Raw genomic sequence first — 16,723 nt, 5'->3', positions numbered from 1 at the left:
GGAGGGAGAGCTTACCTGCGTTATCCAAGCTGCGGGCACCAAGCAACAAGCGAGCTCCGCCATGACTCCACCACGTCGCCATCCACCTGTGGAAGTCCATGAACCCCCGGAGGCGAGGTGAGGGGGAGATATGATCCGTTGGCGAGACCGTTGCTGCAGAGGGGCACCAACCCATTTATCCCCGCCAAACATCGTACGCGGCCCGGCCGCTGTGAGACTGCTCCTGTGACAGGCCGGGACTATTGAGTCCACGCATTCCAATAGCTGTGAGCCCCCACTGGACACTTGCCTGAGCTCCAAGTCTATTGCTACCCACGGAGAGACGCTGCACGCAGTGGGTGGAGCTGCGATCGTGAGGCGGCCACTGCGGGGACCTATGCGTGGAGGGATGATCCCGCTGCAAGCCTGTGCCATATAGAGAGCCATACAACCATCAGACATTAAGGCCGCCTAAACGGAGGAAGGAGCGATTGACCCGCGCGGACGCGGCCTGTACAAGATAGCGGCAAAAAGCGCTGAGCACCACTCTGACATCGCAGCGACTGTGGGTGTGGGGCTGCGGCTCATTCGCCATTGACCTGTGGAAGCCCACGAACCCCCAGAGGCGAAGTGAGGGGGAGCTACCATCCGTTGGCGAGACCGTTGCTGCGTCCCCTCGATGCCACAGTGTATCAGAATCATTGTGACGCACTGCGTCTGTGTGGGTTTGTCGCTGCCTCACGCATGCCATTAACAGATCAATGCAGAAAATACCTAAAGTCTAAAAAGTCTAAAAAAACTCCGCTATTAAACTGTGATGAAACAGTGACCATGCTTCATGGATAACGAACGAATGAATGGATGAACATGTTATTGCATGTTTATTTAAAATCATTGCAATTTCCAAATTAGTACTATCACAATGTGCAAATTAAAATAAAGTATAAAACATACACTATAGCTATATCATGCCGATTGCACACAATACCGTCAGTGTTAAGAATGAGGGGTGTAAGTAAACAAAGGCACTATGACAGTACATTTTCCTTCGATTTGTTTTTGTCCATGCATATGTAGTTATAATACAAATCGTTATGAAGGTACACATGATCCTAGCTTGTACTCCCTATCCTCTTAAGTGACGGGGTGCAATTTGTATGTAAAACTGTTAAAAAGCTTGTGTTTATCGCCAATAAGATTTTAAAACTGTGTTATATCGCCCAGGCACTCTCGCCTGTATAAGCATTAATCAAGATGTGTCCTTAGTTGTTACAGCTATGCAACTTGCTGGCGTTTAAAGTGCCAAGTCTGTGTGCAGTATGATGTTATGTGCTAAGATTTTGCTGAATGTATGGAATGATCAAATGTGTTGCAAAAGCGACTGAGGTGGTCATATGCAGACCTAGCACCCTTGTCTGAACATGCAACGTTTCCTGTACAGAAAATGCCTTGTTTGCAAACGTGGAAATAGAAATGTGAAACACTGTGACATCGACCTATAAAGTGAAGAATTAGCATGCACCATTCCACTTTTACAAGATGCCCGATGTCAATGAGGCTTACCCGTGGAGTGCAATCTTCTGGTTCACCGACATAGCTTACTCGACAGAATCGCACCCTATACATAGTATCTCCGGAATTTAACCGTGTCACATGCATTATGTGACGACCTTCCACCAATGAATTTGTGAGGATGCGAATCATGAACGCAGCGGCCATATTGGAGTGGTTGTGGACACACTTCCATATCTACCTTCTGTGCATAAAGGACGACGGCATCATTACAGCCACGAATACCATGAAAATACTTAAATCAAATGACAAAAAAATATACAAATGATAGTAAACGGCATTTCATTTCTTTTGTTCTTCCCTTTCAGTCAGTTGCAAAGTATTTACTTGTTTAATCTACGTGAATGCTCTTTCCGGCCAAACATCGTACGCGGCCCGGCAACTGCCTGGCCCAGCTGCTGTGAGCCTGCTCCGGTGTCAGGTCCGGGTTACTCAGCCCGCGCTTCCCAATAGCTGTGAGCCCGTACTGGACACTTGCCTGAGCTCGGCGGTCCAAGTCTACCGCTACCCCGGGAGACACGCAGCGGGTGGTGCTGCGATTGCGAGGCGGCTGCTGCTGGAATCTATGCGTGGGGAGATAATCCCGCTCTGATTAACTGCGCGCTGCTCCGAGTTCATTGTGGTGCGAGACATGGGGAACAGAGAACCTGCGCTGGGATTGCGGCCGGAGGGCTGACATCCCGGGCGCTCTGCAGAGATAGGCCTGACGACTGGAGACCCTCGCTTACTTAATTGAGTACCCAATGAGTACCCAATCCACCCCTTCCGAAGCAACAAGCGAGCTCCGCCATGACACCACCACGTTTCTCCGAGGCGAAGCAAGAATGCCTTGGAGAAACGCAGCGTCATTTTTGGATTCTGGGGCGTGTTTTCTTTCTCTCCTCTTCCCATTGGCTGGAATGTAAAATTCCAGCCAATGGGAAGAGGAGAGAAAGAAAAGAGAAAGAAAGTAAAAAACACCCCCCCCCGAATCCGGGCTTGAACGGAGTGATGCCCTCTCCTCCAATGGCTGGCCTCCGTTTAGGAAGCCAGCCAATGGAGAAGAGGGGTGGGTTCAAGCCCCCACACTCTAAACATAAGATCTCCCCTGCGAGCCTGCGCAAGCGCAGCCTACGCAGGTCTCGACCTAAAAAGGACTTTGGCATGACTTCAACAATGTTTGAAATGTTATTGTTTCAAGAACAAAATATCCATTTCATATATAAATCTTAATTAAAAATAAAATGTTAAGACATCAACAAGATAAAAAGGAAACCACAAATGAACTACAGCAGAATTCATTACATCATGTTGTCACCCCTCATTAAGACAGGGCTCGCCCAATTCCCCAATATGTTTTCATAGACCCAATTCTTGCAGCATACAGGCTTTCAAACTGCTTCACCCATTTAGTCTTATTTAACCTTTGACTAAAAGTAGGCCCTCATTTGGACCGTTTTTGTAGGATTGATGACCTGGCGATCAGGAAGGTGATAAACACAAATTTATGTTGCTGCACAGTAATATGCCTAGATTGCAGGATCATTCTGAACACAGCCCCATAAGGGTCTGGCCGTAGAGTGACCTGAAGCTTTTGACTAATTAATTAAAATAAGCGATCCGAAAATGATAAAGAGACCAATATGTAAAACATGCATGTAACCAGTCGCCCTTAACATTGCCACTTCTGAAGCATGCTGCTGAGAAGGCAAAGGATATATTTTGGATTCGGTGCGGAGTGTAATACAGCATCCACTTTGGAAAAAATTGCATCCTTTTGAAATTAGCAGCCCGAAAGGCTTTATGAGCCATTTGATTATACCATGCCTAAGTGTAACAATCGATCCTACAAATTGTGGAAGCCGCAATGTTGGCAGGAACGGAGGACCCACCTTGTCCCGAAATTTCTGATACAATATTTATTATTTATTTTAGTGTTTTATAGAGCGCAAACTTGACCCGTGAGGGTATCAGAGCGTTTTACACGGTTTACAGAGGTGAACACACAAAAAGGCTTAGAGTACAGAAATATACAAAATGGTTAGAGAGGGGCAGGGGTGCTGGGACCATAGGGGAAAAAGAGGGACACAAGTGTGGGGTTACAATTACAATTAGAATCAGTGAAAACAAATCCCACAATTTATCGGTGGAGTGAATTGGTGATCTGAGGAAAAAGGGATAGTCTTAGATTAGTCAAGCACACTGTGGGGGTTGAAGGCAGGACTTAGACAAGGAATTTACCCACAATAGGTGATACCAACTACCTATACCTTTAAAGCAAGTTACAACATAGGCTTCACTAATGTTCCCAGCCAGCTTACCAGATACCTGTCCGCTCCTTCAAAGAAAATGGCTAATTTGTAAGTAGGTAAACACCAAATCAGAAGTGACTGTGGGATTGTTATTAAATAGCTGTTTCCAAGATTTTACTACACCAGCTAAAGTAAAATATCCACGTTTGCCACATCCCGCCTTTCCCTGTCCACTATAGCTGACGCCTATAAGTGTAAACCTAATGCACGATAATCTCTTAATTATAAAGATAGATGAAACCAAGGAGTATGAAATTCGAGCCATTTCTTCTCGAATCTATAACCCAAAACATGAGGCATCTCACACCTTGTTTCAGCAACCTCAGTATCTTTAGAAAAGCGGGTAGCTTCATATCTGCCTCATTTAGAATTGTTTTGCTATAGAAATAGTTAGAATGAGCATTAGCAGTTGCCGATCGAACTTGTCAATGCAGACGACTTCAACAATGTTTCACTGAGATTTCATAGTAAGCTGGCTAGCCATTTGAACCCTTCTAATTCTCCCTGAATCGCACTTGATCAAGCCCAGAGCCTTACAAAAAAATGTCTGAATGACTTCTTATAGAATTTTCCATAAGACTTCTCTTTATTTGATGCGTGTTAACTGTCCATATATATTTTTACCAAATCTATGGAAGGTACAGGGCACATAAGACATTCTCTCTCAACCCACCTTCTCTTCAATCTTCACCCATCCTTGAAAGCCTAGATTTCCACCTTCAATCCCTCCTCCCAAAACCTACGTAATTTCTCCAATGAGGCCGGGTTCCAGGTCCTACACTCGACATAGACTGTACTTTTTCAAGTAGGAGTTATTCCTTCTCTAACTCATTCTTTTGACCTCTCTCTGACCTTTGACACTAGTGATCATACAACAACTCTAGCCTTCTTGACTTACTAGCCAGTGCATGTAAAACACTCAATTGGGTCACCATTTAGCTTTCGAAATGCCCATTCTACATTTTCTGGTGCTTTTCATATTCTTTGTCTATTCTTTCACTAGTTGGCATCAACCAAAGTGCCATGCTGGGTCTCTTACTCGTACAACCCTCCATGGTGCCATGATAAAGTTTCAGCTTCTCTCAGCCCCAGTTCGGTGATGACACATAATTTGCCCTTGCTTTTTCTTTATCCGTCCCACAACCACTTTATTGTGTAATTTCTACCTCTGCCGTGGGATAATGAAGATGAAATTCCATCACAGCTGGGGCAATCAAATTCCAGTCCCTCAACATTAGTCAATCTGCCCTAAACTTTAATTTAAAACTGCTAAATCTCTCATCAATTTCCAACGTCATCCTCTATACTATTCAGGGTCACAATAAAACCTCACACATCACAAAAAAAAACACATGTTCATGACATCAAAAAACATCCTACCACCTCTTTCCAAACATCACTCTAGCAGGTACTGGCATGCGATTCGCAACACCACAGCCTGTGGTCCCAATTACAGACAACTACACTTGTATGCCCCAATTATGTCAAATGTATGGTGAATAGAAACGTAGCAAGCCTGGTTTGAGTTGTGTGAGGAACAGGGATCAGGCAGTGACGTGATGTGTCTGTGTATACATCGGCTGTATTTGCTTTATGTAGAGTATTGAGAATGTGATGATGTGTGTAATGTTGGTCTCTGTTTGTTGGTGAAGCCTGGGAGTGGTATATGTTCGCAGTTCAGTGGATAAATATTGAGCTGGAAAAGGGAGAATGCATTTTTTCACAACTGCACCTTCTATCGATCCCACAATATATATATGGTATTTTCAAACACTAGTTAGCTCCAAATAGATGGGGTAAGCGTATGAGGAATATAATGAGAATTTAGTTCCCATTGAACAATGATGTTGGCCCTGATGTCACCATGTGTAATGAGTGTTTCTTAAATTGTGCTCATCACCTCCACTTTGTTTTTGAATAACTTTAAAAAAAAACACATCCCAAAAGTGCGTGAACTCTGTCTCCCTGTTGCTGTACAATGGACATGTGCGAAACGTTCAATCAATCAATCAATCAAAGCATTTATATAGCGCACTACTCACCCGGAGGGTCTCAAGGCGCTGGGGGGAGGGGGTCCGCTACTGCTCGAACAGCCAGATCTTGAGCTGCTTCCTGAAGGCGAGGTGGTCTTGGGTCAGGCGGAGGTGGGTCGGAAGGGAGTTCCAAGTCTTGGCGGCCAGGTAGGAGAAGGACCTTCCTCCTGTGGTGGCTCTTCGGATGCGGGGGACGGTCGATCGAAGCTGGCGTTTGGGAGCGTAGAAGTTGAGGCGGTTGTTGAGGTATCCTGGGCCTTGGTTGTGTAGGGCTTTGTGTGGGTGGGTGAGGAGCCGGAAGGTGATTCTCTTGTTGACCGGGAGCCAGTGCAGGTCTCTCAGGTGTCCGGAGATGTGGCTGCGGCGGGGGATGTCCAGGATGAGTCGTGCTGAGGTGTTCTGGATCCGCTGGAGTCTCTTCTGGAGTTTGGCGGTGGTTCCGGCGTAGAGGGAGTTGCGTAGTCCAGACGGCTGGTGACGAGGGCCTGGGTGACCGTCTTCCTGGTCTCGGAGGGGATCCATCGGAAGATCTCGCGTAGCATGCGTAGGATGTTGAAGCACGACGAGGAGAAGGCGTTGACTTGTCTGGTCATGGAGAGGGAGGAGTCCAGGATGAAGCCCAGGTTGCGTGCGTGGTCTGTTGGTTTGGGTGCGCTGCCCAGGGCGGGGGGCCACCAGGAGTCGTCCCAGGCGGAGGGTGAGGATCCTAGGATGAGGACTTCCGTCTTGTCCGAGTTCAGTTTCAGGCGGCTGTTCGACATCCATTTGGCTACGGCTGTCATCCCTTCGTGCAGGTTGGCTCTGGCGGTGGTGGGGTCGTTGGTGAGGGAGAGGATCAGCTGGGTGTCGTCGGCGTAGGAGATGATGTTGAGGTTGTGCTGGCATGCGATGGCTGCGAGGGGGCTCATGTAGACGTTGAAGAGTGTTGGGCTGAGCGAGGAGCCTTGAGGAACGCCGCAGATGACTTCGGTGGCCTCCGATCTGAACGGGGGAGGCGGACTCTCTGTGTCCTTCCGGTGAGGAAGGAGATGATCCACTCCAGTGCCTTCTCCTGGATTCCGACGTTGCTGAGGCGCTGTACTAGGGTACGGTGGCAGACAGTGTCGAAGGCCGCGGAGAGGTCCAGGAGGATGAGGGCCGCTGTTTCTCCGTTGTCGAGCAGGGCTCGGATGTCATCGGTAGCTGCGATCAGGGCGGTCTCGGTGCTGTGGTTGGCCCGGAAGCCAGACTGCGAGAGGTCGAGGGAACCGTTCGTCTCGAGGAAGGCGGCCAGTTGCTTGTTGACGGTCTTCTCGATGACTTTTGCCGGGAACGGGAGCAGCGAGATGGGGCGGTAGTTCTTGAGGTCGGTGGGGTCGGCTGATGGTTTCTTGAGTAGAGCGCTGAGTTCGGCGTGCTTCCAGCTCTCCGGGAAGGTGGCGATGTCGAAGGAGGTGTTGATGATGTCCCGTTGAAGACCTACTGCAGATTATCTGCACTGTTTGCCCGAGCCCGGCTACAGAATCACAACACCAATAACAGTGTGATGCAACACCCAAGGCTATCTTTATTAATAGTGGCTGGTGACATCTGAAAGTGGTATGGCGTAAAGGTTCGTGAGGAGTGCCAAGTTGACAGCGAGTGATGCAACCCAGCCTGACTGCTTTAAGGAGGCCTGGGTGGGGTTCTCTCCCTGGGAAATGTTTGAAAAAAGAATGGGCAAAGAATGCATTTTCAAGCAAATTTGAGAAAGCAAGAAGGTTAATTAATCAATTGTGAAAGTGTACTTATGATACCTGTTAGAACTGGGGGTCTCTAGTTAGCTGAGTTAGGTACCTTAGTCTAAATAGGGACCCTTGCTTCTGGTCAGGGTAAGGAGGGACCCACTCTGAGATAACCCCTGCTCACACCCTGGTAGCTCGGCACGAGCAGCCAGGCTTATCTCCAAGGCAATGTGTAAAGTACTTGCAACCACACTCCTAGTAACACAGTGATAACACCATAAATGGACAACACACTGGTTTCATAAAAATAGCAGTATCTTTATAAAAAGAAATACGATGGGACCAAACAATAGAAACCCATCATATGCATATTCGTTACATTTCACATGGCCGGTTATTAGGCCAGCAATCACTTGTAGGTTCTAGGGGTATCAATAAGCAATTCACGATCTCTACAGCAGTCCTAATGCAATGCTATACAGTTCGTAATGCAGCTCGTAATGTGGTAATAAGACAGTCCTTAATGCAAGACTCAGGCAGTTCGTAATGAAAGAATAATGCAGTTTGTAATGCAAGAATCAGGCACTTCGTAATGCAATAATAATGTGGTTCGCAATGAAAGAATCAGGTAGTTCGTAATGCAATAATAATGCAGCTCGTAATGCAAGAATCAGGCAGTTCCTAATGCAATAATAATGCGGTGCGCAATGCAAGAATCAGGTAGTTCATAATGTAATAATAATGTGGTAAGCCAATCTGCGCGGCAACTCGGGCACCACTAGGCCCCAACAGCAGAGACAACGGTCATAAGCTTAAAGGGGCAGCCCCGGTACCGCTGGGCAGGTACGGGCCGCTCGGGGACGCAGCGTGTCTAACGCGGTGCAGCGGGAGAGAGATCAGAGCACTCCTGTGCTCCTCCTGCACACCTCCCGACCGGAGTCCAAGCCTTACCTGGGGCGGTGCGCTGCCTCGCTCTCTCTCTCCGCTCGTCGGACGTCCAGCTGGGCGATCTCGGTCACGTTGCCGCTCTGTTGCTAGGCGACGCTGTAGGCAGACGGGTTACGGTGCTGCCTTCTCATTAGTTAATGATCTTGGGCAGATTCCTTTCGACGAACAACAATCACGATCCCTTTCACCTTGTAGCTTCCTTAGCTTCAAGGAATCCTTTAGCATGTTGCAGCTCGGGCCAGCGGCGGCTATCTTTACTCAGAGCCTCAGTTATGATGACGGCTCGGGCCACAAACACCAATGCAGCCGCGTGGACGATGTTTCACACTGCGGGGGCAATGCGGTCACGAGGCACCTCATAAACAGCACCACTGACCACACAGCAGTCTCAGGCATGCAAAAAGCACACACACACAGCGACGCTGAGACACACTTGGGAACTTTTATGTTCCTGAGTTTCCACAAAAGAGGACCAGCTCTCCTCATGCCCTTGGAGACAAGTTACTTCAGGACACAGCTCACAGCAAAATCCTCCAAAGCAGGGGGGCACAGCACACAGCAACGTGCCTTGGCCTCTCCTTAGTGAAATCAGCCAACGGCAGGCCAGCCCCAAGGGCAGTCCATCTCTTCAGTCTCTTCAGCTGTTCTTCTTTGGTTCTTCTTGAACACAAAGTAGCTTCAATCCTTTTTTAATACGGATTTCCCCTAAACAACAAAGTGTGGGCCCCTCTGGGCTTCCTGGAACAATGGGGGCTTCTGGCGGAGCCATTCTGGCTCGGAAAAACATTGGGGCGGCCAACTGCCGCCCGGGGCCGCCCTGAAGGCTGAATGCGCCCTGGTGCCCTCACACGCCCGGAGCTCCCCCAGCCCCAGCCCTTTCAACTCTCACCGGGCTGCTGGGGGTGCTCCTCTGATGCGGGACTCTTCTCTTGGAGGCGGCAGGGGCAGGCACCGTCATTGTGCCTCGCGTCCCCTCTGCAGGAATCCCGCTGCTGGGCTTGCTGCGGCGATTCTCTCTTCTCCCCCCAGGCCCCCTCCTGAGACCCGGGCTTCACCGCCAGGCTCCTTCTCTCCCAGTGGCGGCGGCGTGCGCGCGACTTCCTTCTCCAAACCGGAAGTCCCGCCCGCCGTCAGGCACCTTGCCACCTGACTTCCGCTTTCGCCGTGACTGCAGTGGCAATCTCTTCGCGGGGGCAGCACCGAGGTGTGGGCACCCTCGGTGCAAAAAAAACAAAACAAACGCAGAAACGGGGTGGGCACCCGCTAAGGGCGCCCTATCACCCGTTGTAAGAAATGGGACCCCCGGCCGGCCAGGGCTTGCGCCACAGCCAGTCAGAGACCGCCACTCCTATATAAAGTCGACCCCTGCTCGCCCTCTAGGTAACGCGGCGCGGGCAGCCAGGCCTATCTCGGAGGACATGTGTGAAGCATTTGCGCACGCACCCACCAACCGCAACATCCCAGGCCTCCCACAAAAGGAACTCCACACCAAGTATATATGAAAATAGTCTTTGTATTAGGACACACTTAGGGGTAAGTACACAATTTACAAGGTGCCAGGGGCACGGGCAGGGTTTACACGGGAATATATACAGGACAGGGCCAGGGGACCACTGCCAGGAATATGCACATGATAGAACTGGCATTTAGGACACATAACATCTGGGAGCTTCCTAGAACTAGTACTAGAACACATAACAACCAGGAGCTAGCACTTAGGACACATGACAACCTGGAACTTAATAGGACTAGCAGTAGAACTCACTCTAACCAGAGTCATATACATGAGACCTAGGATATTTAGGAGGGAAGGAAGTACAAACACGTAATATAACAGGGGCACCTTGGGAGGCGCACTCAGAATATTCTCTCAGGGATCACATAGAACATCAGCCATAACTTCTAACAGGCCAGCAGCCTTTTCGGGGGCTAGGACGCCCATAGTCTCAATGTCAGGACGGCTGCATGTAGTTAGCACAAACCTACACGTAGCAGCTGCCCACGAAGTGCTGGGCAGCTGTGGATGCTGAGGGTAACACGGGGGAGCCTCGCAGGCTCGGGACAAGGGGACAGGGGTGGAGCCTCGCAGGCTCAGAAAAGGAATGTTGCCGGAGGAGCCTCTCAGGGCTCATGAATAGCAGGGGGAATCCCTCTCGGGGGACTCATTATCGCTGGGGGGGCCTGTGGGCTATGACGGAGCCTCTTGGGCTCAGGAATATGGTGCCGGGGTTGAGCTTTGCAGGCTCACGAGAATAATGGGCCAAAGAGGAGCCTCTCCGGGCTCGAGGAACAGGCTGTGCTCAGGCGGGGTCCCTCACGGGGGACCCGGTATCAGGGGAGGCCTCTCGGGCCTCTGAGCATTTCGACCCTCGTGCTAGAGGGGAGGGGCGGGCACCGACAATGTGCCCCGACGCCCCTCCTCCCCTTCTCTCGGCACTTACCGGGTTGTGCTCGGCGGCGGCCCTCTCTCGGGCGGCGGCTCTCTTCCTTCTCTCTCCCCGGGCTCTCTCCTCACATGGGAGCCCCGGTGGGCGGTGCAGAGCTTCAGCGGGGCGGTAGAGCCCCCAGGACTTCCGGGTGCGCGTGGGGAAGCCCTCCGGGCTGGCCAATCCCTGCGCGGCCCAGGAATGATGCAGTTGGAGTCCCAGCGGTCGGGACCAATGATATCGCGGCAATACTTCTCCGGGGCCGCCAATGGCAGCGCGGCCCTGGATAGGGAGGCGGGCGCAGCGCCTCTCCAGCGAACTCCGGGCTGCGGCGGTGACGGGAGAAATCTCGGGGCAAATGCCGGGTGGCACCGGCTCACATAAACAGCGCTCCCAAGCGCTGAGGGAATGAAGAGCGCTTGCCAGCGCTAGGGGGTCAAGGGACAGCGCTTCCAGCGCTATCAGTGGAAAGTAAAGCGCTTTCAGGCGCCAGGGCAGAGGTGCAGCGCTCCCAAGCGCTAAATAAAAATAGCAACAGTCCATCAAAGTCCAGGACCTCGGGAGGAGCACAGCAGCTCCTAGCAGGGCAAGGCCATCAGGAGTCCAGGAGAAGGGCAGGGCCCAGGGAGGCAAGCCAACCCTGGGCCCAAGCAGCAACAGCTCCTGGCAGATTCAAGTGGGAACAAGAACATTTGAGAAGAGGTCACAGCCTCTTTTTATACCATAAATTCCTTTGTCTAAAGGTGCTGGGTGGGGGGAAACCAGTCGCAGCTGGTTTTGGGAGTATCTTGTTTTCCCCAACCACCCCTTTCATTCATCAGGCAGGACAGTCATCAGACGCACCCCAGGGGGGCGGAGCCAGCATTGTGGGGGAAAGCCCAGCCCCATACAGGATACAGGCACAGCTCCTCCCTCACATCAGCATGCTAATCTCTCCATTCATCCCCGGGGCAGACCCACACAGACAACTGGAGCCAGGCTCCCCAGTCAGCCTCAGCCAATCATACGCCAGGCACACCTTCCACAAATATGCCAACTTCTAAAAGGGGGACTTCTACACTAGACACACTCATGCCGCATATACCGTTGCGCAGCATTCAATCTCACGAGTTCATACATACCAGACTTGACCCTGCACACCCTACGCATCGGGGACTACCGAGGACACATACATTCCCCATGCATTCCTATGGAAGGGTAGGTCTCTCTCTTCACACGCACTCAGAGGGGGAATCACCATCCCCAGGTTACATATACCATAAAAACTTCAGGGGTGGACCTGCCAGACGGGCCAAGTCCAACACATGCCCCTCCCAGCCCAAACGCAGGGCAGACCAATCACTACCGTGATGGACTTCCCTGCTGCAGGGCGATAGAACGTGGACGCGGCCCGCACTGCCGGACCAAGAGACATACCCAGATTTAAAAATAAAAAAAGTTAAAACAAAAAAAAATAAAGAAATAAATGAAGACATAGGCCCAACCAGGCTACTCCCCTGGTACTCCTTAGTTGTCACTGACTAGGACCAGGCCCCAAGCCATCAGATACCACTGGTCCCTGCTAATCCGAAGTGGGGGGGGGGTACCCCGGGCCCACAAGAGCCATTCTCCACTCCCTTTCTCAGTGTAGCCACGACTACCACTGTTCCTTCCACCTAGGGTCCGCACCCTCAGGTTTGCCAGAGGTCACGGGCAAGAATGCCCCACCCTACCTCTACTTCTGAGGTTCCGCGTTCTCCCAGGAGAAACACCCTCAGAACACACTTTCCTACCAGTCTTGGAACTTCCTCCCTCCACTGGTCTTCCACCTGGGAACTAAGTGTTCAGCTCTCCCCAAGGCAAGCCGCGGCTGAGCCAGCAGGTCTTCCTTGTCCGGGATACAACTTAACATAAATTCAGCCAGGGCGACACCTGACACCTAAAACACAACAAGATGAGCCGCGGCAGCGCCAGCAGGTCTCCGTGATCAACTCTCCCCTAAGGTAAGCCGCGGCCGAGCCAGCAGGTCTTCCTTGACCGGGATACAACTAAACATAAATTCAGCCAGGGCGACACCTGACGCCTAAAACACAACAAGATGAGCCGCGGCAGCGCCAGCAGGTCTCAGTGATCAACTCTCCCCTAAGGTAAGCCGCGGCCGAGCCAGCAGGTCTTCCTTGACCGGGATACAACTCAACATAAATACAAACAAGATGAGCCGCGGCAGAGCCAGCAGGTCTCAGTGTTCCGCTCTCCCCAAGGTAAGCCGCGGCCGAGCCAGCAGGTCTTCCTTGTCCGGGATACAACTTTACACACATTCAACAAGGGGGACACCTGACGCATAAAACACATTCAGCGGTGTACGGAACACATGATGCATCAAACGCTTTCAGCAGGGTAGGTAAGACACAATTATCGTTGATTCAGCAAGCTCCCCATCCCAGAGAACTTACACTCCATTATTCAGCAAGCTCCCCCTCTCAGAGAACTTACACTCCATTAATCAGCACACCTCAACATTCATCCACACACCCTCCCCTGGACTGGTGAGACAGTTTCCACCGCCCCTGATTCCTCAACCTGACCCATGTGGCACAGGTACCATTACTCTAGGGGAGGGACAAGGACCATACACGTTGAATACAATTATGCTGCCACCACTGGATCCCACCCTTCTGGTGAATCCAGAAAACATATTGCACTAGGGGGTTGATCTACCCTCCCGGGCTAGGGTCACCTAACCAGAACACATTTTTCACAGAACGGACATTTAAGTAACCTCCTAAAAACAATAATCTCCTTTCTTTGCGACCAGTTACAATACAGAGTTTTTGTAGGGAGGCCAGTTATAGTTGTGGTACTGCGCAAACACAAGTCCGGATCCCACCGCTAGCCACCAGTGTAAGAAATGGGACCCCCGGCCGGCCAGGGCTTGCGCCACAGCCAGTCAGAGACCGCCACTCCTATATAAAGTCGACCCCTGCTCGCCCTCTAGGTAACGCGGCGCGGGCAGCCAGGCCTATCTCGGAGGACATGTGTGAAGCATTTGCGCACGCACCCACCAACCGCAACATCCCAGGCCTCCCACAAAAGGAACTCCACACCAAGTATATATGAAAATAGTCTTTGTATTAGGACACACTTAGGGGTAAGTACACAATTTACAAGGTGCCAGGGGCACGGGCAGGGTTTACACGGGAATATATACAGGACAGGGCCAGGGGACCACTGCCAGGAATATGCACATGATAGAACTGGCATTTAGGACACATAACATCTGGGAGCTTCCTAGAACTAGTACTAGAACACATAACAACCAGGAGCTAGCACTTAGGACACATGACAACCTGGAACTTAATAGGACTAGCAGTAGAACTCACTCTAACCAGAGTCATATACATGAGACCTAGGATATTTAGGAGGGAAGGAAGTACAAACACGTAATATAACAGGGGCACCTTGGGAGGCGCACTCAGAATATTCTCTCAGGGATCACATAGAACATCAGCCATAACTTCTAACAGGCCAGCAGCCTTTTCGGGGGCTAGGACGCCCATAGTCTCAATGTCAGGACGGCTGCATGTAGTTAGCACAAACCTACACGTAGCAGCTGCCCACGAAGTGCTGGGCAGCTGTGGATGCTGAGGGTAACACGGGGGAGCCTCGCAGGCTCGGGACAAGGGGACAGGGGTGGAGCCTCGCAGGCTCAGAAAAGGAATGTTGCCGGAGGAGCCTCTCAGGGCTCATGAATAGCAGGGGGAATCCCTCTCGGGGGACTCATTATCGCTGGGGGGGCCTGTGGGCTATGACGGAGCCTCTTGGGCTCAGGAATATGGTGCCGGGGTTGAGCTTTGCAGGCTCACGAGAATAATGGGCCAAAGAGGAGCCTCTCCGGGCTCGAGGAACAGGCTGTGCTCAGGCGGGGTCCCTCACGGGGGACCCGGTATCAGGGGAGGCCTCTCGGGCCTCTGAGCATTTCGACCCTCGTGCTAGAGGGGAGGGGCGGGCACCGACAATGTGCCCCGACGCCCCTCCTCCCCTTCTCTCGGCACTTACCGGGTTGTGCTCGGCGGCGGCCCTCTCTCGGGCGGCGGCTCTCTTCCTTCTCTCTCCCCGGGCTCTCTCCTCACATGGGAGCCCCGGTGGGCGGTGCAGAGCTTCAGCGGGGCGGTAGAGCCCCCAGGACTTCCGGGTGCGCGTGGGGAAGCCCTCCGGGCTGGCCAATCCCTGCGCGGCCCAGGAATGATGCAGTTGGAGTCCCAGCGGTCGGGACCAATGATATCGCGGCAATACTTCTCCGGGGCCGCCAATGGCAGCGCGGCCCTGGATAGGGAGGCGGGCGCAGCGCCTCTCCAGCGAACTCCGGGCTGCGGCGGTGACGGGAGAAATCTCGGGGCAAATGCCGGGTGGCACCGGCTCACATAAACAGCGCTCCCAAGCGCTGAGGGAATGAAGAGCGCTTGCCAGCGCTAGGGGGTCAAGGGACAGCGCTTCCAGCGCTATCAGTGGAAAGTAAAGCGCTTTCAGGCGCCAGGGCAGAGGTGCAGCGCTCCCAAGCGCTAAATAAAAATAGCAACAGTCCATCAAAGTCCAGGACCTCGGGAGGAGCACAGCAGCTCCTAGCAGGGCAAGGCCATCAGGAGTCCAGGAGAAGGGCAGGGCCCAGGGAGGCAAGCCAACCCTGGGCCCAAGCAGCAACAGCTCCTGGCAGATTCAAGTGGGAACAAGAACATTTGAGAAGAGGTCACAGCCTCTTTTTATACCATAAATTCCTTTGTCTAAAGGTGCTGGGTGGGGGGAAACCAGTCGCAGCTGGTTTTGGGAGTATCTTGTTTTCCCCAACCACCCCTTTCATTCATCAGGCAGGACAGTCATCAGACGCACCCCAGGGGGGCGGAGCCAGCATTGTGGGGGAAAGCCCAGCCCCATACAGGATACAGGCACAGCTCCTCCCTCACATCAGCATGCTAATCTCTCCATTCATCCCCGGGGCAGACCCACACAGACAACTGGAGCCAGGCTCCCCAGTCAGCCTCAGCCAATCATACGCCAGGCACACCTTCCACAAATATGCCAACTTCTAAAAGGGGGACTTCTACACTAGACACACTCATGCCGCATATACCGTTGCGCAGCATTCAATCTCACGAGTTCATACATACCAGACTTGACCCTGCACACCCTACGCATCGGGGACTACCGAGGACACATACATTCCCCATGCATTCCTATGGAAGGGTAGGTCTCTCTCTTCACACGCACTCAGAGGGGGAATCACCATCCCCAGGTTACATATACCATAAAAACTTCAGGGGTGGACCTGCCAGACGGGCCAAGTCCAACACATGCCCCTCCCAGCCCAAACGCAGGGCAGACCAATCACTACCGTGATGGACTTCCCTGCTGCAGGGCGATAGAACGTGGACGCGGCCCGCACTGCCGGACCAAGAGACATACCCAGATTTAAAAATAAAAAAAGTTAAAACAAAAAAAAATAAAGAAATAAATGAAGACATAGGCCCAACCAGGCTACTCCCCTGGTACTCCTTAGTTGTCACTGACTAGGACCAGGCCCCAAGCCATCAGATACCACTGGTCCCTGCTAATCCGAAGTGGGGGGGGGTACCCCGGGCCCACAAGAGCCATTCTCCACTCCCTTTCTCAGTGTAGCCACGACTACCACTGTTCCTTCCACCTAGGGTCCGCACCCTCAGGTTTGCCAGAGGTCACGGGCAAGAATGCCCCACCCTACCTCTACTTCTGAGGTTCCGCGTTCTCCCAGGAGAAACACC

Source organism: Lissotriton helveticus, chromosome 7 (assembly GCF_964261635.1).
Source record: "Lissotriton helveticus chromosome 7, aLisHel1.1, whole genome shotgun sequence".
NCBI lineage: Eukaryota > Metazoa > Chordata > Amphibia > Caudata > Salamandridae > Lissotriton > Lissotriton helveticus.
The sequence above is the reverse complement of the archived record's forward strand: the minus strand, read 5'-3'. Positions refer to the sequence as shown.